The sequence below is a fragment of the Trachypithecus francoisi genome, unplaced genomic scaffold (assembly GCF_009764315.1).
Source record: "Trachypithecus francoisi isolate TF-2019V2 unplaced genomic scaffold, Tfra_2.0 Lachesis_group4, whole genome shotgun sequence".
Lineage (NCBI taxonomy): Eukaryota > Metazoa > Chordata > Mammalia > Primates > Cercopithecidae > Trachypithecus > Trachypithecus francoisi.
This window is the reverse complement of record NW_022681469.1, coordinates 91,675,739-91,701,694: the sequence shown is the minus strand read 5'-3', so window position 1 is coordinate 91,701,694 and position 25,956 is coordinate 91,675,739. Positions and strand designations below refer to the sequence as shown.

The 25,956-nt window shown below is 38.1% G+C and overlaps 1 long non-coding RNA gene across 1 annotated transcript; it reads right to left on the bottom strand.

Annotated features, from left to right (window-relative positions):
- LOC117072492 lies at window positions 1-25,956 on the bottom strand. Its single transcript, XR_004432814.1, has 3 exons — window positions 25,818-25,956; window positions 24,579-24,665; window positions 1-116 (listed from the first exon to the last, which is right to left on the bottom strand). It is a non-coding gene; the product is annotated as an uncharacterized LOC117072492 (long non-coding RNA).

Genomic DNA, 25,956 nt, shown 5'->3' with positions numbered 1-25,956 from the left:
TTTTATCAGAGTTGAGTTCAATCTTTCTCCTTTATTGCAATAGTCTTGAATAAAGTCTTCATTTCCCATTTAACTTATCTGGTGCAACTTTTCATTTACAGATGCATATTGGATATCTAAATAGAGATATCAAGAAATGAAGATATGAGTTTCCAGTTCCAGGGAGAAATTCAGACTAGAAATATAAATTTAGGAATTTTAAAGTTGGTAGTCACATTTAAAGCTGCCAAATACAAAAAGATCACCTGTGTGAGAGAACTGAGTCCTGAAACATACCTGTGTTTAAAGATCTGGGAGGTGTAGAGGAATTATCAAAGGAGAATGAGAAGGAGCAGCCAGTGAGGTGTGTAGAAAAACAAGGTTGGTATTATGAAGGTCAAGTAAAGAAGTTGTTTCAAGTAATAATGTGTGAATAATGTTTGTGTAAATGATACTATTTGGTTAAATTGAATGTCTAGTAAATGACCACTAGACAACATAATACAGAGGATTTTTGTGTCCTTGCCGAGAGCAGCCCCTGTTGCACAGCACGAACACAAGCCTGAACAGTGTGGGTCCAAGAGGGAATGGGAAGAGAAGAAAAAAAACTGTGACTACAAAAACTCTTCTCTATAGAGGAGAAAAATGGGACAGGGACTATGTGAAGGGATATAGAATCAAGGGAAGATTTCTTCAAGATAGTTTGTGTTTATGTACTAATAGAAAGAGACCACTAGTGAAAAAATGATGATGCAAGAGACAAAGCCATAGCAAGAGCAATGGCCTTGAGTGCACTGCAGTGGATGGGTTTAGTACTTAAATAGGTGGGTTTGCCTTGATAATCAGGTAAGGCATATGGGTAATGATGTTGCTCTATATGGTGGTGGAAGCATGCAAGAATTTTCCTCTAGTTATTTCTACTTCCTCAATGAAATAATAAGCAAACTCATTAACTGAAAGCGAGGTTGCAGCAGAGCAGAAGGGGACGAAAGTTTGAAGAGAGAAGAGAATAATTTCCCAAGGCAATGGAAATATAAAATAAAATAATTCCCCATGGGACTGGATAAGTGAAAATGAAGAGGGATGACAGAGCTACACTAAGGCCCCCTTAATGAGTGTGGTTATGAAATTAATGTGATCACAGCAAACATATGATGCATTTTGCCACCATTTGTGATTAGCTGCTATATTTCAGGAGCAAGATAGGAAAAGAGTTAGTTCTAAACAGGATTAAGGTTGGCCATGTGGCAATGATAGAAGGAATATTTTAATATTAGGCCATAGAAGCTAAGGAAGGTAAGGAGGAGAGTGAGGACTTGAGTGAGATTCATGGTGACAAATTGCTAGCAGGAACAACTGACTAGAAGTGATGTGGTTTTTATTGTTATTTCTATTGTTGTTGTTCTCTTTTGCTTTTTGATTTTTACAGACAGGAAACGAGTTTTAGGAATCAGAGTACTCTAAAGAGGATAGAAGAAGAGGATGTCATAGAGAACAGATGTGTTCGATGGAGTGATTAAAACTGGAAATTTTGGAGTGGATAAAATTGTTAATAATGAAGTTTAACCATGACCATGGATGAGGTGGAACAGAGGTAAGATCACCAAAGAATGGGGGCAAGAAATGGAGAGGACATGTATTGAAAGAAACACATGTGTGGATATTGATGTCACTGAAAAATATGAAATAAGCATTTATGGAAAAGGAACAGTTGGAAACTAAAATCTCGAAGGAATTGTCAGGGGCAATCAAAGGCTTGTGGATGACTGAGTCAGGGAGAGTTACTTGGGCAGTAAACATATTGGGTAGCATGACTTTCAAAGGAACTGAGAGTTTTGGGGAAAAGGTCATCCCATGGGAAAAGCAGGGCATCCATCCTATCTCCTGACACAGAGGTACAAGACATATTAAAGAGATATGGCAGACACTTCTTCTGAGGAGTAATAGATGGCTTTGAGCAGAGAGTTGTGTTACAGCTTCTAACATTGACTTGTTTAATGTTCTGTGAAATGTTAAAATTTAATATGGCACTTTGAAAGTTAGTAAATATAGGAAATATCCAAGGAGCTGGTTTTAAAATGCAGATGCTTCTTAGGTAATCCAGGTGAACACTGTAAGTGATGTCATGTTGATCATATGTACCATTGCTTTAGTGTGATAAGAATGACACTTCACTTCAGTGGTCTTTCTCCCAAAAATCCATAGCCCTACTCTCATCATGAGAAAAACATCAAACAAACCTCAACTGAGGGATATTTTATGAAATATCTGACCAGTGCTTCTCAAAACTGTCAAGGTCATGAAAAACAACAACAATGTCCAAGAAATTGTCATAGTAAAGAGATGCTAAAGAAGACATAATGACAAAGTGCAGTGTGGTATTCTGGGCGGGGTCCTATGACAGAAAAAGGACAATGGGAAAAAAATAACCAAGTAATTCAGAATAAAGTATGGGATTTGCTTAATAACAGTGTATCAATACTGGTTCATTAGTTATGACAAATGTGAAATAGTAATATAAAAGTTGACAGTGGAGGAGACTGGGTCCAGTGTATATAGGAACTCTGTATTATCTTTGGAACTTTTCTGTAAATCTAAAGTTATTCTTCAAAATAGTCTGTTCCCATAAATGCAGATGCTTAGGTGATAGGACATAAGAACCAGCATTTTAAAAAACTGAGATGTAGTTTAAATACAAGGAAAGGTTAAGATCTTAATTATTTTATTTGATCAGTTTTTGTGAATGTATATTAAGACATAGAATATCTTCAGCACCCAAGAAAATTCCCTCATGCTCCTTTCCACTCAGTATCCCCCTTCCAGGAGTGACTGCTGATCTGATTTCTAACAGTTTCTATTAGTTTAGTGCATATTATTTTATTTATTTTTTTTTTAGACAGAGTCTCACTCTGTTGTCCAGGCTGGAGTGCAGTGGCCCAATCTCGGCTCACTGCAACCTCCACCTCTCAGGTTCAAGCAATTTTCCTGCCTCAGCCTCCCGAGTAGCTGGGATTGCAGGCACATGCCACCACGCCTGGCTATTTTTGTATTTTTAGTAGAGATGGGATTTCATCATGTTGGCCAGGCTAGTCTTGAACTCCTGGCCTCAAGTGATCCACCTGCCTCGGCCTCCCAAAGTGCTGAGACTATAGGCGTCAGCCACCACGCCCAATGAGTTTAGTGCCTATTATATGATCCATTTATAGTTTCTTTGGGTGATCAAAGTGAACACTGTATTCCTATGAGGAAACTAATATAAATGGATCATATAAAATGCACTTCTTTTGCATCCAGTTTCTTTCACTCAGCACAATATTTGTAAAATATTTATTTTATAGTGTGTATCAGTTGCTTATATAATTTATGGCTAAATAGACTTCCATTGTATTGATGTGCCAGTATTTAGTTATATATCTTTTGATTGATGAATAATCATCATTTTTAATAACCACAGAAGTGATTATTTTACAGGTGGTATACAGATTTTATTTTGAGAAACATTGTTTTAAAAAGTGGATACTGAATCCATTATTTCTTAGTTAATAAACACTTCCAAGCATGAGAAGATAACTGAGTATCTAAGAACCTTAATACAGCTGCAAAATAATATGTCAAGATTATCTCACTAGCCAGGTAAACAATAACAATAAACAATAGCCTAGTAATGAAAAGGTGCAAGGTATTAGAATGTCTATGTAGACAAGAGAAATAATTTGTCGTCTAAGAGAGCTCATTTGTCTTTAGTTCAAAATGGTGCTGATTTGTTTATCTGTCTTTAGGGACCAATGAGAACAAAATGAATAGAGGCGGTGTGTTTCTGATGAGGCAGTATACATCTCTGGTGATAGTTGGGCAGTTTGGCCAACATGAGGTGACCTTTCGCATTTCTGCAGCATTGTGTTTTAGACATAATGATACTATGGCTCAGACTATGCCTATGTACCCGAATGGTTCTTTTTTTCCAGAATAGTATGTTACAATGTGGGAAATTATTCCGAAGCCAGGTAAAATAAGAATATAGACTTCAGGGTGTCCGAAGAATCAGAATAAGTGTTGATATAAGATAGGATCTCCCCCTCCTGCAGGGTCAAAGAAGGTGGTGTTGAGATACACTGTACTGGGTGTTTAAGGAATGTTGAGGGAAAGGAAATAGCCTGATAAATTGCAGGGAAGGAAAAAAAGACAAACTGTTGGAAAGAATACACATCTGAATTCGGACGACAGGAAGAAACAAGGAGCTGAGGATATAGGCTTGCTCTTCACAGCTCTCTGGAGTGCAATAATTGAGACTGAGAGCACAAGTAATATCCTGAATAGGAAAAGAAGGCTGCTGCTGCAACTTACACTTGGAACGCAGACTCCCATGGCAGTAAGCTGCTTCTGTTCCCATAGGAACCTGTATTCTCCAGCCCCAGTCTGAGTAAGCATTTGGAGCGTATCTTCCACAGCTTCATGAGAAATGCATGAGTAAATTAAAATCTGTTCCCACTCTTTCCATATCCAGTGGCTGCAATTTCTCCCTTCTGTGTATTTTCTCGTTTGCTCATTCTCATTATCTCTTTATTTTTTCTTCTTCTTTTGTTTGGATGTTTCATCTTGTGTGTATGCTCCTAATTTTACACTTTCACTTTCTCAATAATGTTTATAAACCCTATGTTGGCATTTAAATGAAAATCATATTTGGCATTTTAATGTAGATTTGGAAGAATTAAAAAGGTAAAAAACCCTAAGCCATCAGAGAGATGAGCTGAACAGCTTTAAGAGAACATCAACCTCACCCTGCAGTAAAACAGGGTGAGTCTGAAATTGGGATAGCTAGAGACTGAACCCACTCCCCAGGGAAGACTCTAAATTCCTTCCCCCAAATTTCACATGGAAATTTGTTTATCAGAATCAGGCAGAGATGGCTAACTTTACTTTCTGGAAAACCTATGATGTCATTTTATTAACTGTTTAGATTGGCTGCAAAATGCCTCCAAGATTATTTGATGGTTTAGTGTTTGGCCTTGTTGCACCATAATAATTTGATGGCCTCGTGATTTCATTTAGAGCCTGATATTGTCAGTCACACCAGATTCAAGTGTAGCTCTTACACAGCTGGAAGTAAAAGTCATCAAATGTTGGCATTGGTGTGGCCCATTGATATGATTTTAATTGTTGAGGGAATTAAGAATAATATGCTGAAGAAATATGAAGCAGGTCTAGAGTCAATGAAATTATTCAGCTCGATGAATTCTCACTTGTTGAATATAATGAGTCTACTGGCTGTGTGTACATTGTTACTAGGGCAGTGAGTATGTGAGGCTCAGGGTTTCTCAGTATCTGATCATATAACGACTGGAAGGCAGGATACAAAAATGTTTCCTAGCTTCAGAGTTGGTTGTTTTCTTCAGCCTCTGTGCTGCATTTGGGTCATCTTACCTCCTTTGCTGTAGCTGGGAAGGGTATTGTTGTGAGGCCATATCTCATGCTTGAAATAAAAGAGTTGGGAGCCATTTTGTGTTGGGTTCAAATCTCTTTCTTCTATTACCTTTCCAACTGTCCTAGGGAAGTTATGTAGTCACTTTGAATCTCTCCTTCTTCATCCTTAAAGTAGGAGCTTACAGTAATATATTAAAAGAGTATATAACATCTATGGAGTTGTTTTCATGATTGAATGAGTTGTTACCTGTCAATCACTTGGAACAGTTACAGAACATAGCAAGGGCCTACTACCTGGTAGCCATTAGTGTTTTTATTGCTTAATATTTTTTTCTTTATATCTCTTTCATCTTAGTTGGTAGGATGTCTTTGATTGGTGATTTTTGTCCTACTCAGAGTACAACCCATTAAAATAAAATAAACACTTGCAAACAAGGTACTCTACTGAAGACTGACACAGAGCTTACTGCAGCAGTGTGGTGATGTTTAGCAGCTTGCTCACTACAACTTTTCATAGAATATCAATGTCTTAGCCACCTTTTCACAGATATGTGAGCTATACCAGGAGAAGTAACACATATGGATCAAGGTTGCCCATTAAGTCACGAGAGCTCTTCTTATAGCTAACATTTTCAGCACTCCCAGGGCAAGACTTTAGACTGATGCATTAAGAACCTATCAATCCGAGCACACTGGGAGGCCAAGGCAGGTGGATCACCTGAGGTCAGGAGTATGAGACCAACCTGGCCAACATGGTGAAACTTTGTCTCTACTGAAAATACAAAAATTAGTCAGGTGTGGTGGCAGGTGCCTATAATCCCAGCTACTCAAGAGACTGAAGCAAGAGAATCGCTTGAACCCAGGAGGTGAAGGTTGTAGTAAGCTGAGATTGCACCACTGCACTCAAGCCTGGGTGACAAGAGCAAAACTCCATCAACAAAACAAAACAAAAACAAACAAACAAACAAACAAAAAACACCTATCTTGATAAAATGTACTCTAATATAGAAGAGCTCGTTTGTTTGGATGGGGTTCTTATGGCCAAATTTTGTATTTTATTTCTGATACTGTCTTTATAATGACAATGAAGGGGATCAATTCATTATTTATTTTTCTATTTATTTGTGTGTGTATTTTTCAGCTTGGGCTGTCATAAAAAATACTATAGACTGGGTGGCTTAAACAACAGAAATTTATTTCTCACAGTCACAGTCCTGAGGGCTTAAAAGTCCAAGATCAAGGTGCCCACCAATTTGGTTCCCCAGTGAAAGTGCTCTTCTTGGCTTGAAAATGGCTGCTTTTTCATGGCATTTCACGGTATCATAAAGTGGACAGAGGGAGAGAAAGAGAAAAAGAGAGAGAGAGAGAGAGAGAGAAAGTGAGGAAGAAAAGCCTCTGTTGTCTCCTCTTAGAAGGGCAGTAATCTCACCATGAGGCCCCGCGCCCTCATGACCTCATCTAAACCTAATTATTTTACAAAGGCCCCATCTCCAAATACCATCACATTGGGAGTTAGAGCTTCAACAAATAATATTGGGGACAAGGTGTAACTCAGTCCATAGCAGTTTGTTTAGTTATTGGTAAGAAACACCAACAATTTGTGACAGCTCTTTATAAGGAAAAAATATTGTGGAGCTTGGAATTTAAAAGGATCCTGTTTTTTAGCCTGAAAATATGTGATAAAATATAAACATCAACCTTACTGAGCGGGTTTAGTATAAACTAAGTGTGATTTGAATGCAAAAACTCCCAAAAGGTTCTCATTAGAGGCCAGACTCATAAGGTCTGCCATTCCTCATCAGACATGTGTTGTCAAAAAATATTGAGACACACATGTGTAAAAGTTAGCAGGTTCTTAGAAGATATTATAAATTATAAGTTTCTTAAATTTTTCTGTCTTTCTCAGAGCAAGTCAAATACTAGAGTCTGAAATTATCAATTTGGGGGTCACACATTTCTTTTTGTTAATATTGTGCCTCCCTAAATGTTCTTTTTAAGTGGGAATATATTCCCTTGAAGGCAGGACATAGAAACACCTAATGATAGGAAAATTTTCCTGGCCAAGAGTGAATAGGAGAGAAAGGAGTCTGGGGAATGGGACACAGCATTTCTAAGTATAGGTGTGGAGGGAGAAGAGAGGGGTCAGGGACACAGCCCTGGGGTTTCCCATTACAATCCTGTGGAAGGCCAGGAATAGAATGAACAGAATGAGATTACCTAGGTGCAGAGTGGTGTCTAGAGGATAATAAAGACCACTTACTGGTATATTTGGTTTGTTAATGTTTCACATACAGAAATAACCTAATGACCACCAGTTAGTTTTTCAGTTCCAGGTAATCATCATCATATACTAACTCCATGACTTTCATTGTTTGTTTTCAGATAAGCAAAAAGAAAAGTAAGAGATATGGAACTGAACTTCCCTTTGGCAAAAAAATTAGAAAATGATAATCAGGTGAGGAGAGACCTTAAAACAGAAAATTATATACTTTGGGGTTATTGAAAAACAATTACTCCTGTGATATTATACTATATAAGAGAAGAGGTGATGTAGAACTATATGGATAAGAGTAGTATTGAATGGTTTTATCATAAAAATATTTCTTCATATCTGGTCCTACAGACATAAAATATATTTTTTAGCTTATTCTTCTACTAAGACTCAAAGCAAAGTAAATGGAATATAAATCTCTCTTCCCCCCCTTATTTACCTTAAGACACCTGTGAATCATTCTTCAACGTATAAAAAAATTTATAAGGCCAGTACCTTGAGAACATCAAATTTTTGAAAACACATATGAATTTACATAGTCAATAATAAGATTTGTTAAGAACCCTGGGTGAAAGGAAATGGTGAATCAGCCTGGTGAATTAATCTGCTCATCAGATTAATACATAAAAGTGGAAACTTGGGTAATGCTATTTTCTTTACATTTACCTGATGGATCTATGATTTTTAGACAGGTATGAACAAATGGCATTTTATGATCCAGAAGGAAATGACATTCTGTTTTTCTGAAGTCAGTTATTCACAGAGATAAATACTGAGTACACCTCAAACTCATATGGTTTTAAGTATAAAATCACAGATGAGTAATATAATACACAGTTTCTGTGCACACTTGCTGAAAACATGTATCTTTTTATGTATTTTCAGTTCACAATACTTGTCAGAACTTCAGTGTATTTAAGCTGGGTACTATGTTTTTTGCCAAAACAAACCATATGAAGACAACACCCTTTGGTAAGAACACTGATATTTGGTATGCATTAAACATTATTGTTGTTATGTTTATAATTTACCATGTATTTTCTGGTCATTAAAGATGGCATTTTATTTAATATGGCTGAGGTTATAGTTGTAAGAACTAGCTAAAATATATTCAAATCCTTTTAAAGCTCTGTATTAGTCTGTTCTTGCACTGCTATAAAGAAATACCGGAGACTAGTAATTTATAAAGAAAAGAGGTTTAATTGGCTTATGGTTCTGCAGGCTGTGCAAGAATCAGGGCTAGGGATGTCTCAGAAAATTTTCAATCATGGCAAAAGGTGGAGGGGAAGCAGGCAGGTCTTACTTGACTGAGCAGGAAGACGAGGAATGAGGTGAGGGGTGCTACACGCTTTTGGTATTGCGACAACTCACCCTCAGGAGAACAGCAGCAAAAGGGAAATCCACCCTCATGATCCAATTAGTTCCCACCAGACTCCACCTCCAACGCTGGGAATTCCAGCTGGACATGAGATTTGGGCAGGGACACAGACCCAAACCATGTCAAGCTTCCTTTATTCAAGCAGAGAATACTTAGGGGTAAACGGATTCAGAGGACCTAAAATATATTAAGAAGGATGGAAGTTATATACTATTTATCCTTTTTGTGAATTTCAAGGACCAGGTTTTTCTTAGAGAGGAACTCCTGTGATTTAGGTTCACTTTAAATTCTGAGCAGTACAAATGGTGTTTTTAAATAATGATTATAGAACATCACTCTGTATGTTTTAAATTGTTTCCAGTAAAGGGGAGGGCCTAAATAATCACAACTCAGTTAGTTAATTTATAATTAATATTTCACCTAAAAAGAAAATGGGCTTATTGTGGGAAAAAAATAATAACAGTGAAATGCTCATATCAAATTTCATTGTAAAGTTGTTTCATAATTAGAGTTTTATCAGATGTTATATTGTAGCATTAGCAAACTGGAACATGCAGTAGTAAATGTTGGCTGTAAGGGTTTTGGTCACTTCCTAAACTCTTTATAATTAATGACTCTTAAAAATGTTTTTAGTGTTAGTTTTATTATGTCACCAAGTCATTAATATTTCAACATGGTAATAATCCAACTAAAATGTAATTTTCCAGTTAAAACCACAGCAACCAAGGTACCTTTTCAGTTAATAACAACATTGCCCAATATAACAAAAATTACAACTTCCTGAGAATTCCTGTAAAGCAGGATTTCTCAACCATGGCACTATCGACACTTCGGGGTAAATAATTCTTTGCTGTGTGGGCTGTCCTGTGATTGCAGGATGTTTAGTAACATCTTTGGCATCTACCCGCTAAATGCCAATAGCACCTCCTTTCAGTTGTGACAACCAGGAATGTGTCCAGATGTTGTTAAGTGACCCATGGCTTGGTTGAAAATCACTGCGGTAAGACCTTAAATGTACCCAATTCTTAGGTGGCAAATAGTTTACCCTTTGGTGGTTGAGTTAGCCTAAGAATAAACCTAACTTTATGATCCTGAGTCACTCTTCTTTTTAAGTCATATTATCTTATCTAACTCATTCTAAATCTAGCCTAGTAGAAAGCAATGTGCCCCATTTCTCTGCATCACTAATTTTGATGATTGAGTGCTTTAATGGATTTATAATTCAGACTGACTCTGTTATTTGCTATAGGTTCACTTTACAAAAATATTACAATTTAAATGGCTTTTTTTTCCCTAAGCATTACAAAGGGTAACAGAGTCTGCATGTTTACAACAACCATACAAATATATTTTAAAATGGTGTTTCTATTCTTATCTCTAGGGTCTGTATCAATAAATAGGTATATTATTAGAAGTCACAAGGAAAATTAAGAAACACCAGAGAATGAATTAGCTCAGCTATGCTTATATTTTCTTGGCATATTGGGCTATTACCTTTCTGAATCTCCTTCACTGGCCCACTTTTTATTTGGTCTGACTCATTTTCTCAGGGATGCATTTATTAAAACAAAAACACACAGGCCTTTCTAATTTTGTTGAAGCTTCATTACAGTGGAAATAGGGTCTAGAGGATCTGATGACAGAATCTGTTTCTCTCTCTCTCTCTCTCTCTGTCTCTCTCTCTCTCTCTCTCTCTCCCTCTCTGACACACACACACACACACACACACACACACACACAAAATTTCTTGTGATACTAGAAAGCAATGATGTATAAAATTAAAAAGTTAGAAAAACTATTTAGGTATTTTTAATGACAAAGAAGGAAGAAGTATGAAATTCATTTTTTATTAGCACCAACCAGATGTGAGTATACATAAGACAGACACATTGAGGAATAAAGTACTCCCAAAGGTAAACTGTTTTAAAACCCATTGCTCTCTGCATTCTTATTTGTTTAGAAAAAATGTATATATACACCTTAAAAACTTTACACTGTGTGGTTTTAAAACAATGGATTCTAAAGTTAGCATATATGGGGGATACATAAGTCATGAAAATTTTCTTGATGACAATTATTTTTAAAATACAACATCTGTTAGTAGTGAAAGAGCAAGTTCATGGTTGTCATTTTCCTGGGTTTAGGAGGGAAGAGTCAACAGAGAAATAGAGGTGATATTTATACCTGCTCCATTCTAGATATTTTATAATTTCTTTGTATATGCATTCAGTTATACAGAAAATATCGTACTTTATTCTCATATCAAATATTCATTTAGCCAGCCATTTCTTGAGTATCTGTTAGAGCCTACACTTTTTTAGGTGCTGGGATGTAATGATAGTAATGATAAGTAAAGCAAAAGCCCAAATATCCATGAGTTCCCAGTCTAGAGGAGAAAAAATTAATATACAGGTAATTGTAATGGGTGGACAAGGGAACTACTATGAGATGAACCTGTGATCCTCAGCTGGGCAAGGAGAGTGAGGAAGGTGATGCAACAGTACGGGCACCAAAGAAGAAGAGGCTGTAATCAGATGCTCACTGGACCCTTAGCACATATAGTGGAAGAGCAGAGGAGAAGGTGAGTAAGAGCAGAAGAAGCAAATGCAAGAGGTTTGAGTCAACAAGAAAACTCTGCAGAGTTCTTTAAAGCCTTTGATGTGAATAGTTGTAGAGCACCTATGGTGGAAGAGTAAAAGGCAAGGCTTGGGACCAGGGATGGTGGCTCATGCCTCTAATTCCAGCACTTTTGGGGGCCGAGGCAGGTGGATCACAAGATCAGGAGTTCAAGACCAGACTGGCCAAAATGGTGAAACCACGTCTCTACTAAAATTACAAAAATTAGCCAGGTGCAGTGGCAGACGCCTGTAATCCCAGCTACTCAGAAGGCTGAGGCAGGAGAATTGCTTGAACCTGGGCAGCAGAGGTTGCAGTGAGCCAAGATCGCACCACTGCACTCCAGCCTGGGTGATAGAGTGAGACTCCATCTCAAAAACAAAAAACAAAAACAAAAAAAGGCAAGGCTTGGGAAAGATACAGAACAGTTTTGAGAGCCCTCAATAACATTCCTTATCTGAGAAATGCTCTCATTGTGCACTATCTACAATATATTTCTGATTAATTACCTTTGGTCATCACACATAAATCTGACTAATGTGTGCATTGGGTTACAGGTTAAAATTATCTTTGCAGGCTTCCTACCATTTAATTCTCAAAACAACTATATTTTGTGTAAAGGCAAACTCCCTTAGAGAGGCTAAGTTACTTAGTTTGCTAGTAACTGGTAATGGCAGGATTTGAACACAAATGCTCTGAACACCAAATCTCCATATTACTTGTGTTTTTCCCTAGTCATCAGTCTTATAAAGAGCTGTGTATTATGCCATTCTCACATTGCTATAAAGAAATATCCGAGACTGGGAATTTATAAAGAAAAGAGATGTAACTGGATTATGCAGGCTTTACAGGAAGCATGGTTCTGGCATTTGCTCACTGTCTAGAAAGGCCTCAGGAAGCTTACAATCATGGCAAAAGGCGAAGGGGGAGTAGGCATGTCACCTGGCAAAAGCAGGAGCAAGAAAGCAATTGGGGTGGGGAGGTGCCACATACTTCTAAAGGAACAGATCTGATGAGAACTCACTATCACAAGACAGCACCAAGCTATGAGACATCCACCCCCATAATCTACACACCTCCCTCCAGGCCACACCTCCAGCATTGGAGAATCTAATTTAACATGAGATTTGGATGGGGTCATGTATTTGAACTATATCATTTCACCACTGGCCCCCTTCAAATCTTATGTCCTCACATTTCAAAATATAATCATCTGTTCTCAATAGTCCCCCCAAAGTCTTAACTCATTCCAGCATTAATCCGAAAGTCTCAAGTTCCAAACCCACAGTATTATCTGTAAATGAATTTCTTTTATCTATGAGCTGTAAATAAATAAATAAATAAATAAATAACAATTAAGTTAGTTGCTTCCAAGATACTTTGGGAGTTCAGGCATTGGGTAAACATTCCCATTCCAAAAGACAGAAGTCATGAAAATGAAAGGGCCTACACACCCCCATACAAGTTCAAAACCCCACAGGGCGGTCATTAAGTCTTAAAGCTCCAAAGTCATCTCCATTGACTATATGTCCCACATCCAGGGAAAATGGGTGCAGAAGGTGGGCTCTCAAGGCCTTAGGCAGCTCCACCATGTGGTTTTGCAGGGTGCATGTCCTAAGGCTGCTCTCATAGGCTGGAGTTGAGTGACTGCCCCTTTTCTACATGCTGGGTGCAAGCTACTAGTATATCTACCATTCTCAGGTCTGGAGGATGGTGGCTCTCTTCCACAGTTCCACTAGGCAATGCCCCATTGGGGACTCTGTGTGGGGCTTCCAACTCCACATTTCTCCTCCACACTCCCGTAGTAGAGGTTCTCTGTGAGGAGCTCCATCACAACAGCAGGCTTCTGCCTGGACACAGAGACTTTCTCATATATCCTCTGAAATCTAGGCTGAGGCTACCAAGCCTCAACTCTTACACTCTGTGTACCTGAGTACATAGAAGCTGCCTAAGCTTACAGCATGCACCCTCTGGAGCTATGGCCCAAGCTATACCTGGGTCCATTTGAGCCAAGGCTGGATCTGGAACAACCAGGATGTGGGGAACATTGTCCCGAGACTGTGCAGAGCAGCAAGGCTCTAGGTCTGTCCCACAAAACCACTCTTCCCTCCTAGGCATTCAGAACTGTGATGAGAGGGGCTGCTGCCAAGGACTCAGAAATGCCTTCAAGGCCTTTTCCCTATCATCTTGGCTATCAGCTCTTGGCTCCCTTTCAGTTATGCAACTTTCTCTAGCAAATGGTTGCTCCTGAAAAAGCTTTTTCTTTATCTGCCACATGGCTGGGCTGTAAATTTTCCAAACTTTTATGCTCTGCTTCCCTTTTAAATATGTTTCAACTTTAAGTCATTTCATTGTACCCTCATCTGAGGTTAGGCTGTTAGAAGCAACCAAGTCACATTGAAATGTTTTGGTTCTTAGAAATTTTTTCCACCAAATACCCTAAATTATCTTTGAAGTTTAAATTTCCACAGATCCCTAGGAAATGAACAGAATGCAACCAGGCATTCTTGGGAAACACAAGTGCAATGCGGATTTGGTATCCAGAGGATTTGTGTTCAAATCCTGCCACTATCTGTTACTAGAAAACTACATACCTTAGCCTCTCTAAGAGTTTATTCTTATACAAAATATGGTTGTTTTGAGAATTAATGGTAAGAAGCATGTGAAGATAATTTTAACCTGTAACCCACTGCATGCACTAGTCTTACGTGTGGCAACCAAAGGGAATTAGTCAGACATAGAAGACAGTGCATACTAAGAGTACTTCTCTGGGGGGTCCGTTCCAAGATGGCCAAATAGGAACAGCTGCAGTCTGCAGCTCCCAGCGTGATCAATGCAGAAGACAGGTCATTTCTGCATTTCCAACTGAGGTACCTGGTTCATCTCACTGGGACTGGTTGGACAATGGGTGCAGCCCATGGAGGGCTAGCCACAGCAGGGCAGGGCATCACCTCATCCAGGAAGTCCAAGGTGTCAGGGGGTTTCCCTTTCCTAGCCAAGGAAAGCCATGACAGACTGCACCTGGAAAATCAGGACATTGCCACCCAAATACTGCACTTTTCTGATGGTCTTAGCAAATGGCACACCAGGAGATTATATCCCACACATGGCTCAGTGGGTCCCACGCCCACGGAGCCTTGCTCACTGCTACCACAGAAGTCCAAGATGGAATTGCGAGGCAGCAGCCTGGCTAGGGAGGGGCGTCTACCATTGCTGAGGCTTAAGTAGATAAACAAAGTGGCCTGGAAGCTCGAACTGGGTGGAGCCCATCACAGCTCAAGGAGGCCTGCCTGCCTGCCTCTGTAGTCTCCACCTCTGGGGGCAGGGCAAAGCTGAACAAAAGGCAGCAGAAACTTCTACAGACCTAAACGTCCCTGTCTGACAGTGCTGAAGAGAGCAGTGGTTCTCCCAGAATGGTGTTTGAGCTCTGAGAACAGACAGACTGCCTCTTCAAGTGAGTCCTTGACCCCTGTGTAGCCTAACTGGGAGACACCTCCCAGTAGGGGCCGACTGACACCTCATACAGCTAGGTGCCCCTCTGAGACAAAGCTTCCAGAGGAAGGATCAGGCAGCAATATTTGCTGTTGTGCAATATTTGCTGTTCTGCAGCCCCTGCTGGTGATACCCGGGCAAACAGGGTCTGGAGTGGACTTCCAGCAAACTCCAACAGACCTGCAGCTGAGGGTCCTGACTGTTAGAAGTAAAACTGAAAAACAGAAAGGAAGAGCATCAACATCAACAGAAAGGACATCCACATCAAAACCCCATCTGTAGGTCACCATCATCAAAGACTAAAGGTAGATAAAACCACAAAGGTGAGGAGAAACCAGAGCAGGAAAGCTGTAAATTCTAAAAACCAGAATGCCTCTTCTCCTCCAAAGGATCACAGCTCCTCACCAGCAATGGGACAAAGCTGGATGGAGAATGACTTTGATGAGTTGACAGAAGTAGACTTCAGAAGGTCAGTAATAACAAACTTCTCCTAGCTAAAGGAGGATATTTGAACCCATAGCAAGGAAGCTAAAAACCTTGAAAAAAATATTAGACGAATGGCAAACTAGAATAAACAGTGTAAAGAAGAGTTTAAATGACTTGATGGAGCTGAAAACCATGGCACGAGAACTACGTGATGCATGCACAAGCTTCAGTAGCCAATTTGATCAACTGGAAGAAAGGGTATCAGTGACTGAAAATCAAATTAATGACATGGAGTGAGAAGAGAAGTTTAGAGAAAAAAGAGTAAAAAGAAATGAACACTGTCTCCAAGAAATATGGAACTAAGTGAAAAGACCAAATCTACATCTGATTGGTGTACCTGAAAGTGACAGGGAGAATGGAACCAAGTGGGAAAACACTTGTCAGGATATCATCCAGGAGAACTTCCCCAACCTAGCAAGGCAGGCCAACATTCAAATTCAGAAAACATAGAGAATACCACAAAGATATTCCTTGAGAAGAGCAACCCCAAGACACATAACTGTCAGATTCATCAAGGTTGAAATGAAGAAAAAAATGTTAAGGGAAGCCAGAGAGGAAGATCAGGTTACTCACAATGGGAAGCCCATCAGACTAACAGCAGATCTCTCAGCAGAAACTCTACAAGCCAGAAGAGTGAGGGCCAATATTCAACATTCTTAAAGAAAAGAATTTTCAACGCAGAATTTCACATCCAAACTAAGCTTCATAAGTGAAAGAGAAATAAAATCCTTTCCAGACAAGCAAATGCTGAGAGAGTTTGTCACCACCAGGCCTGCCTTACAAGAGCTCCTGAAGGAAGCACTAAACATGGAAAGGAACAACCGGTACCAGTCACTGAAGAAACATGCCAAATTGTAAAGACCATCAATGCTAGGAAGAAACTGCATCAACTAATGGGCAAAACAACAAGCTAACATCATAATGACAGGACCAAATTCACACATAACAATATTAACCTTAAATGTAAATGGGCTAAATGCCCCAGTTAAAAGACACAGACTGGCAAATTGGATAAAGAGTCAAGACCCATCAGTGTGCTGTATTCAGGAGACGCATGTCACATGCAGACACACATAGGCTCAAACTAAAGAGATGGAGGAAGATCTACCAAGCAAATGGAAAGCAATAAAAAGCAGGGGTTGCAATCCTAGTCTCTGATAAAACAGACTTTAAACCAACAAAATCAAAAGAGACAAAGAAGGTAATTACATAATGGTAAAGGGATCAACTCAACAAGAAGAACTAACTATCCTAAATATATATGCACCCAATACAGGAGAACCCAGATTCATAAAGCAAGTCCTTAGAGACCTACAAAGAGACTTAGACTCCCACACAATAATAATGGGAGACTTTAACACCCCACTGTCAATATTAGACAGATCAATGAGAGAAGTTAACAAAGTTATCCAGGACTTGAACTCAGCTCTGCACCAAGTGTACCTAATAGATAGATACAGAACTCTCCACCCCAAATCAGCACCACATCATACTTATTCCAAAGTTGACCACATAGTTGGAAGTAAAGCACTCCTTAGCAAATGTAAAAGAACAGAAATCACAACAAACTGTCTCTCAGACCACAGTGCAATCAAATTAGAACTCAATATTAAGAAACTCACTCAAAACTGCACAACTACATGGAAACTGAAGAACCTGCTCCTGAATGACTACTGGGTAAATAATGAAAAGAAGGCAGAAATAAAGATATTCTTTGATGAGAATCATCATCAATAGAACAAAGACACAATGTATCAGATTCTCTGGGACACATTTAAAGCAATGTGTAGAGGGAAATTTATAGCAGTAAATGCCCACAAGAGAAAGCAGGAAATATCTAAAATCGACACCCTACCATCATAATTAAAAGAACTAGAGGAGCAAGAGCAAACAAATTCAAAAGCTACCAGAAGGCAAGGAATAACTAAGATCATAGTAGGACTGAAGGAGATATAGACACAAAAAAACCCTTCAAAAAATCAATGAATCCAGGAGCTGGTTTTTCGAAAAGATCAACAAAATTGATAGACCACTAGCCAGACTAATAAAGAAGAAAAGAGAGAAGAATCAAATAGATGCAATAAAAAATGATAAAGGGGATATCACCACTGATCCCACAGAAATACAAACGACCATCGGAGAATACTATAAACACCTCTATGCAAATAAACTAGAAAATCTAGAAGAAATGGATAAATTCCTGGACACATACACCCTCCCAAGACCAAACCAGGAACAAGTTGAATCCCCGAATAGACCAATAACAGGCTCTGAAACTGAGGCAATAATTAAGAGGCTGTCAACCAAAAACCAGTCCAGGACCAGATGGATTCACAGCTGAATTGTACCAGAGGTACAGAGAGGAGCTGGTACCATTCCTTCTGAAACTATTCCAATCAATAGAAAAAGAGGGAATCCTCCCTAACTCATTTTATGAGGCCAGCATCATCCTGATAACAAAGCCTGGCAGAGACATAAAAAAAGAGAATTTTAGACCAATATCCCTGATGAACACTGATGCAAAATCCTCAATAAAATACTGGCAAATCGAATCCAGCAGCACATCAAAAAGCTTATCCACCATGATCAAGTCGGCTTCATCCCTGGGATGCAAGGCTAGTGCAACATATGCAAACCAATAAACGTAATTCATCACATAAACACAACCAAAGACAAAAACCACAGGATTATCTCAACAGATGCAGAAAAGGCCTTCAACAAAATTCAACAGCCCTCCATGCTAAAAACTCTCAATAAACCAGGTATTGATGGAACATATCTCAAAATAATAAGACCTATTTATGAAAAATCCACAGCCAATATCATACTGAATGGACAAAAACTGGAAGCATTCCCTTTGAAAACTGGCACAATACAGGGATGTCCTCTCTCACCACTCCTATTCCACATAGTGTTGGAAGTTCTGGCCAGGGCAATCTGTCGGGAGAAAGAAATAAAGGGTATTCAATTAGGAAAGAGGAAGTCAAATTGTCCCTGTTCACAGATAACATGATTGTATATTTAGAAAACCCCATTGTCTCAGCCCAAAATCTCCATAAGCTGACAAACAACTTCAGCAAAGTCTCAGGATACAAAATCAATGTGCAGATATCACAAGCATTCCTATACATGAATAACAGACAGAAAGCCAAATCATGAGAGAACTCCCATTCACAATTGCTACAAAGAGAATAACATACCTAGGAATCCAGTTTACAAAGGATGTGAAGGACCTCTTCATGGAGAACTACAAATCACTGCTCAACGAAATGAAAGAGGACACGAACAAATGGAAGAATATTCCATGCTCATGGATAGGAAGAATCAATATTGTGAAAATGGCCATACTGCTCAAGGCAATTTATAGATTCAATGTCATTGCCATCAAGCCACTAATGACTTTCTTCACAGAATGGGAAGAAACTACTTTAAAGTTATAGAGAACAACAAAAAAAAAAAGAGCCCACATTGCCAAGACAATCCTAAGGAAAAAGAACAAACCTGAAGGCATCACGCTACCTGACTTCAAACTATACTGCAAGGCTACAGTCACCAAAACAGCATGATACTGGTATCAAAACAGAGAGACAGACCAATGGAACAGAACAGAGGCCTCAGAAACAACACCACACATCTACAACCATCTGATCGTTGACAAACCTGACAAAAACAAGAAATGGAGAAAGGATTCCCTATTTAATAAATGTGCTGGGAAAACTGACTAGCCATATGTGGAAAGCTGAAACTGGATCCCTTCCTTACACCTTATACAAAAATTAATTCAAGATGGATTAAAGCCTTAAATGTTAGACCTAAACGAGAAGAAAACCTAGGCAATACCATTCAGGACATAGGCATGGACAAGGACTTCATGTCTAAAACACCAAAAGCAATGGCAACAAAAGCAAAAATACACAAATAGGATCAATTAAACTAAAGAGCTTCGGCACAGCAAAAGAAACTACCAGCAGAGTGAACAGGCAACCTACAGAATGGGAGAGAATTTTTGCAATCTACCCGTCTGACAAACAGCTAATATTCAGAATCTACAAAGAACTTAAACAAATTTACAAGAAAAAAATCAAACAACCCCATCAAAAAGTGGGCAAAGGATATGAACAGACACTTCTCAAAAGAAGACATTTATGCAGCCAACAGAGACATGAAAAAATGCTCATCATCACTGGTCATTAGAGAAATGCAAATCAAAATCACAATGAGATACCGTCTCATACCAGTCAGAATGGCAATCATTAAAAAGTCAGGAAACAACAGGTGCTGGAGAGGATGTGGAGAAATAGGAACACTTTTACATTGTTGGTGGGACTGTAAACTAGTTCAACCATTGTAGAAGACAGTGTGGCGATTCCTCAGGGATCTAGAACTAGAAATACCATTTGACCCAGCCATCCCATTACTGGGGATATACCCAAAGGATTATAAATCATGCTACTATAAAGACACATGCACACGTATGTTTATTGTGGCACTATTCACAATAGCAAAGACTTGGAACCAAACCAAATGTCCATCAGAGATAGACTGGATTAAGAAAATGTGGCACATATACACCATGGAATACTATGCAGCCATAAAAAAGGATGAGTTCATGTTCTTTGCAGGGACGTGGATGAAGCTGGAAACCATCATTCGGAGCAAACTATCACAAGGACAGAAAACCAGACACGACATGTTCTCACTCATAGATGGGAGTTGAACAATGAGAACACTTGGACACAGGGCAGGGAACATCACCCACTGGGGCCTGGCATGGGGTGGAGGAATGGGGGAGGGATAGCATTAGGAGAAATACCTAATATAAACGACAAGTTAATGGGTGCAGCAAACCAACATGGCACATGTACATATTTGTAACAAACCTGTACGTTGTGCACATGTACCCTAGAACTTAAAGTATATATTTAAAAAAGAGTACTTCTCTGATAAAGCATATTACTGAAGGCTCTCAAAACTGTTCTGTTTCTTTCTCTAGCCTTACCTTCTACTCTTCCATCATAGGTGCTGTACAACTAGTCACATCAATGTCTTTAAAGAATTCTGCAGAGTTTTCTTGTTGACTCAAACCCCTTGCATTTGCTTCTTCAGCTTGTTACCTAATTTCAAAGTCACTTCCACATTTTCAGGTATCTTCACAGCAATGCCCCACTTCTCCATACAAATATTCTGTATTAATTAGTTTGTTCATGCAATGCTGTAAAGAAAATACCTGAGACTGGGTAATTTATAAAGACATTTAATTGGTTCATGGTTCTGCAGGTTGTACTGCTGGTATTGTGTCGGCATCTGCTCAGCCTCTAGGGAGGCCTCAGGAAGCTTATAATCACAATCATGATGGAATTTATTGATAGTTATGATTTAAAACTATATTGATGTACATATTGCTTTTTATAGGCAAATATTTAAAAATATGGTTTAATAATGACCTCTGTTTTCTAGGATGTGGGCATGTCACTTGGCAAAAGCAGGAGTACTGGACAGAGAGAGTGGGGGTGGGGAGGTGCCACACACTTTTAAATGACCAAGAACTCACACATTATCATGAAGACAGCATCAAGCCATAAAGGATCCACCCTCAGGATCCAAACACTTTCAACCGTCTCCTGCCTTCAGTATTGGGGATTGTCATCCAACATGAGATTTGAGTGGAGACAAATACCAAAACTATATCAAACTGAGAACTTTGGAGCCAGGGAGAGGAGAGAGCTTACCATTGCTGAGAGAGAGGAAGATAGATAGATAGATAGATAGATAGATAGATACACTATACATATGTTTATATATTTATCAAGTATATATATTTATATATATCAACTATATATAACTTTATATATATCAATTATATATATCTTTATATATATCAACTACATATATAGAGAGAGAGAGAGAAGAAATATGCATATTTGAGCAAGTTTTTCTCATAGATGTGTCATTACTAAATTTTTATTCCTTGGTTAGGAAATGGAACTGATCAATAATGCACAGTTGAGATTCTAAATTTCATATGTTAAAAAAATTAGCTATAATAAATGAAAAGTAATGAGAGGACTAAATATATTATAAAGTTATATTAATATACATAAATTAGTTACACAAGTTAAAACAATTTATTACCAATGAATGAACAAATTAAATGGAACCAAATAAAAACTGAAGAGAGGGTTCTGAAAATATCAAAATTTAGTATATGAGAAACAAAATACTTCAAATCAGTTGGAAAATATTGCATTTAATAAGTATTGGGAAAACTAGATATTCATTCTGGGAAAGAAGAAAAAATTGGATAAATTCGATTAGCTTTTCACATCTTAGACACTGGTTATTTAAAAATGAATTAGAGATTTAACTATAAAAAAGGTAAATAGAAGCATTTTTAAAATGGAAAATAATTGTTTTATAATTTTGAATAAGAAAGACCTTTCTAGATATTACACGTAAGCTGGAAGTCATATTAAAGAAATATTTTAACAAATTCAATTACCAAGCGTGCACACATGCACACAGACACACATGTGAAATCTTCTTTCACAGAAAAATGTATCATGAAGAAATAAAATCATAGGGGAAATGGTTTAAAAGTATTTACAATGAATATTAGACAAAGAGCTAATTTCTGTCTCATAGAAAGGGCCACTACACTTGATACGAAAAATGATCAACAACCCAAAGAAGAAATAAACAAATATTTAAAAAAATAAAATAGGAGTGGCTCTTAAGTATGTGAAAAGATTCCTAGCCTCTCTCACAATAAGATAATTATCATTTAAACCTATATAGAGATACATATTACCTTTTGATAGGCAAATATTTAAAAATATTATTTGATCATGAACTCTGTTTTCTAGGATGTGGGGAAACAACTTTCATAGAAATGTAACTTTTTACAACCACTGTGGAAAGTCATTTGGCAACACCTGTCAGAATTATAAACACCTGCTCATTTAATTCCAGAACTTAACTTCTGAAATATATCATGTAGGTAAACTTTGTGCATGCAAAATGACTTGGATGTAAAGTTCCTCACTGCAGCTTTATGTACAAAAGCCAAAGATAGGAAATAATCCCATGTCCCTCAAGATGGGACATGATTATACCATGTTGCATCCACTGCTAAAGAAAAGAATGAGGAAGTTTTTTATGTATTGACATAAATTAATTTCCATGTTTTTTGATAAAAGCATGTATATTTGGGCACACATACACCCATACATACTTTTATACACATACTGGTTTAATACACAGAATGACTCTAGAAGTGTATGCAGACCACTGATAAGTCATTGCCTCAGAGTGAAAAACTAGGTACTTGGGAGTGGGGGCAGCAGGAAGATTTTTACTATAAATCCTGTTGCACCCTTGGGATTTTGCACCATGTGAATGCATTGCCTTTTAAATAGTAAATTCAGGAAAACACAGTAAGGAATTTCAAAATTGGGTCTCACAAAATCTGAATAATTCTTTAGAATCCACGATTGCTAAGGTAACTGAGATAGCCTAGAGTCTAATTGGTAAAAATGGGATTTTGTTGATTCTTCTAGTCAGTGTGAACTGCTATTAAAAATCATTAAATTACATTATCTGATTCTGTTTGACTTAGTATGTTTTTGAGCCTTTTCTGTTTCTACCAGCATCTCAACTATTTCTGGTTAAATGTTTCTGATTCAAATTCTTTTGGAAAGACTCAGATCGGTCCAATTATTGCCATCATCTCTACAGGTCACTTCTTTCATACCAGATTATTATTTGCCATTGTTAGTCTATACATTGACTCACCTTGGTTGGTGACTCATTCTTGGGCAATCATATATGGTCAGGTAGACAGTACAATTTCAGTTATATGCAGTAAGAATTATCAATCATGTGAATGTTATTGGCCCCACTTCTCCTGCCAGCCAGCATTTGTTTGCTCCCCCCACAACAGACCTCAACAAAAACACCTAATCTCTGTTTCAACTTCTCTTTTTTCAATTGCTATTAAATCCATTCCAATCAAGCTTTGGTCCTCTACTAATCTACTAATACTACTTATCTCAAGGTCACCACTGAACTTTGCTAAATTAGAAGAAAACGGTTCATCAACTTATTTGACCGCTCAGCTGTCTCACCAGCTATTTGACAGTCTAGAATTTAGGGGGGGAAATAGGCAGGAAGGTCTCTGGGGACTCTCCAGGGTTATATTTATATATATAATTTATATAATATAAATTTTATTATAGACATTAATATATGAACTGTATATAATAGATTTTTAGAAATAAACTTTTTTTTTTTTTTTTTTTTTTGAGACGGAGTCTCGCTCTGTCACCCAGGCTGGAGTGCAGTGGCACAATCTCGGCTCACTGCAAGCTCCGCCTCCCGGGTTCACGCCATTCTCCTGCCTCAGCCTCCCAAGTAGCTGGGACTACAGGTGCCTGCCACCACACCCAGCTAAGTTTTTTGCATTTTTAATAGAGACAGGGTTTCACCGTGTTAGCCACGATGGTCTCGATCTCCTGACCTCGTGATCCGCCCGCCTTGGCCTCCCAAAGTGCTGGGATTACAGGCGTGAGCTACCGCGCCCAGCCTAGAAATAAACTTTAAAAAATACTTTTTAAAAAAAGTTTCAGAATATTAGTTTAAAGCTGACTGCATCCAGGGATGCAATAAAATTTCTAATTACCTGTCTTTCAATCTCAGGTCTATTATTCTTTGTTTGAATCCACTTTTATATTGTCTCTTTTTTACTATAATATGGATGCTTGTTACTCTAAGATTATTATCTGTTTTCAGCAGCTCAGCTTTCCTCTACTAGGAGGTTCAAAAAAGACCCAGAACTGAGCCTCATTGAGCTATGGTTTGGTCATAACCAAGGATGAACTAATTGCTCTAGTCAGAGGGATGTGTTACTCTGATTGCCAGTGCAGGTCATATACTCACCTTTGTAGTTACAGAAGAAGTAGCTCCAGTAATATCACAAGAATTAGCAGAGATGGGAGGGATGGTGTCTTAGTCTTCTTTGTGTTGCTACAACAGAATGCCACACATGGGATAATTTACAAAGAAAATAAAATTTTCACAGTTCTGAGGCTGAAAAATCCCATATCAAAGTGCTAGCGTCTGATAAGGTTGTTTCTGCCACACCATCCCATGGCCGAAGGTGAAATCTCCCAGGAGATCAAAAGATGAGGCAAGAGAGAAAATGGGCCAGATTCATTCTTTTCATTAGGATGATAAAGAGAAGAGTTATCATTTTATTAGTAATTCACTCCTGTGATAACTCCCAGCATAATGCCATTAATCTGTTAAGGAGGGCAGAGACATGAACTAATCACCATTTAAAAGCCCTACCTGTCAGCACTGTTGCAGTGGGAATCAGGTTTCCAACACATGGAAGTTTGGGGAAACATTCAAACCATAGCAAATCATTTTAAGAGGAGAATAAGGGTGCTGACACCAGATGAAGAGTTGAATATTTTAACTACTGACAAATATATCTACTTTCCTTACATTTATTCAAAAACTTACTAACGTATATTTTTGAACTTTTAAAACTCAAGTCATTTTTTAAAGGCAGTTTTCTACAATCCTACCAACTTTTCTATAAACAGATGTTCAGCTTTAAGGTTGCATTCTTCAGCCTTTAATACATATTAAAATATATATACGTGTATATTTTTTGCTATATGATTTTTCAGATCTCATCTGCTAAATTGAAAGGGAAATGTCTGAATCACGGGGTGCTAGTGGTCAAGGAAAAGTAGTAGAGCAATTTGTTCTCAAGTGCTACTGTCTGAATAAAAATGCAAGATATTAACTTGACTGGTCTTTTTAGAATGTATAATTGTGTTTTTATTTTATAAAAATTTCTAATTTTCAGGATAAATAGGCCTAAATTTCAATCAACTTAGATGGGAGTTGTTTGGATAAGTTCTCTTAATTGCTGGGAGGTACATTGACTATAAATCTCCAGTCTGTCTCATCCCAATAAACTCTACATCTGTGTGTTTTGATTGAAATTGGAATGAGAGCAAAGGGATGATCGTAATGGGAAAGATAACCTGCTAGAAGTGATTAACATTTATTATGATCATCTCTACACATTAGCCAACAGACATTTTTAGCAAAGTATAAATTGATGAATACAAGAGCAGGCTGCCACAACTTAATGAAACATACCATTTTTCTTTCTCCACTGGCTTTATGTTAATGCAGAGTGAATTGTCTGGCAGGAACATCTGTTTATCTCATGGACCCAGCCAAAGTAATCTCATGTGCAGATTTTACTCATTTTCTTCAGTAGGTCAGGTGAATAAGA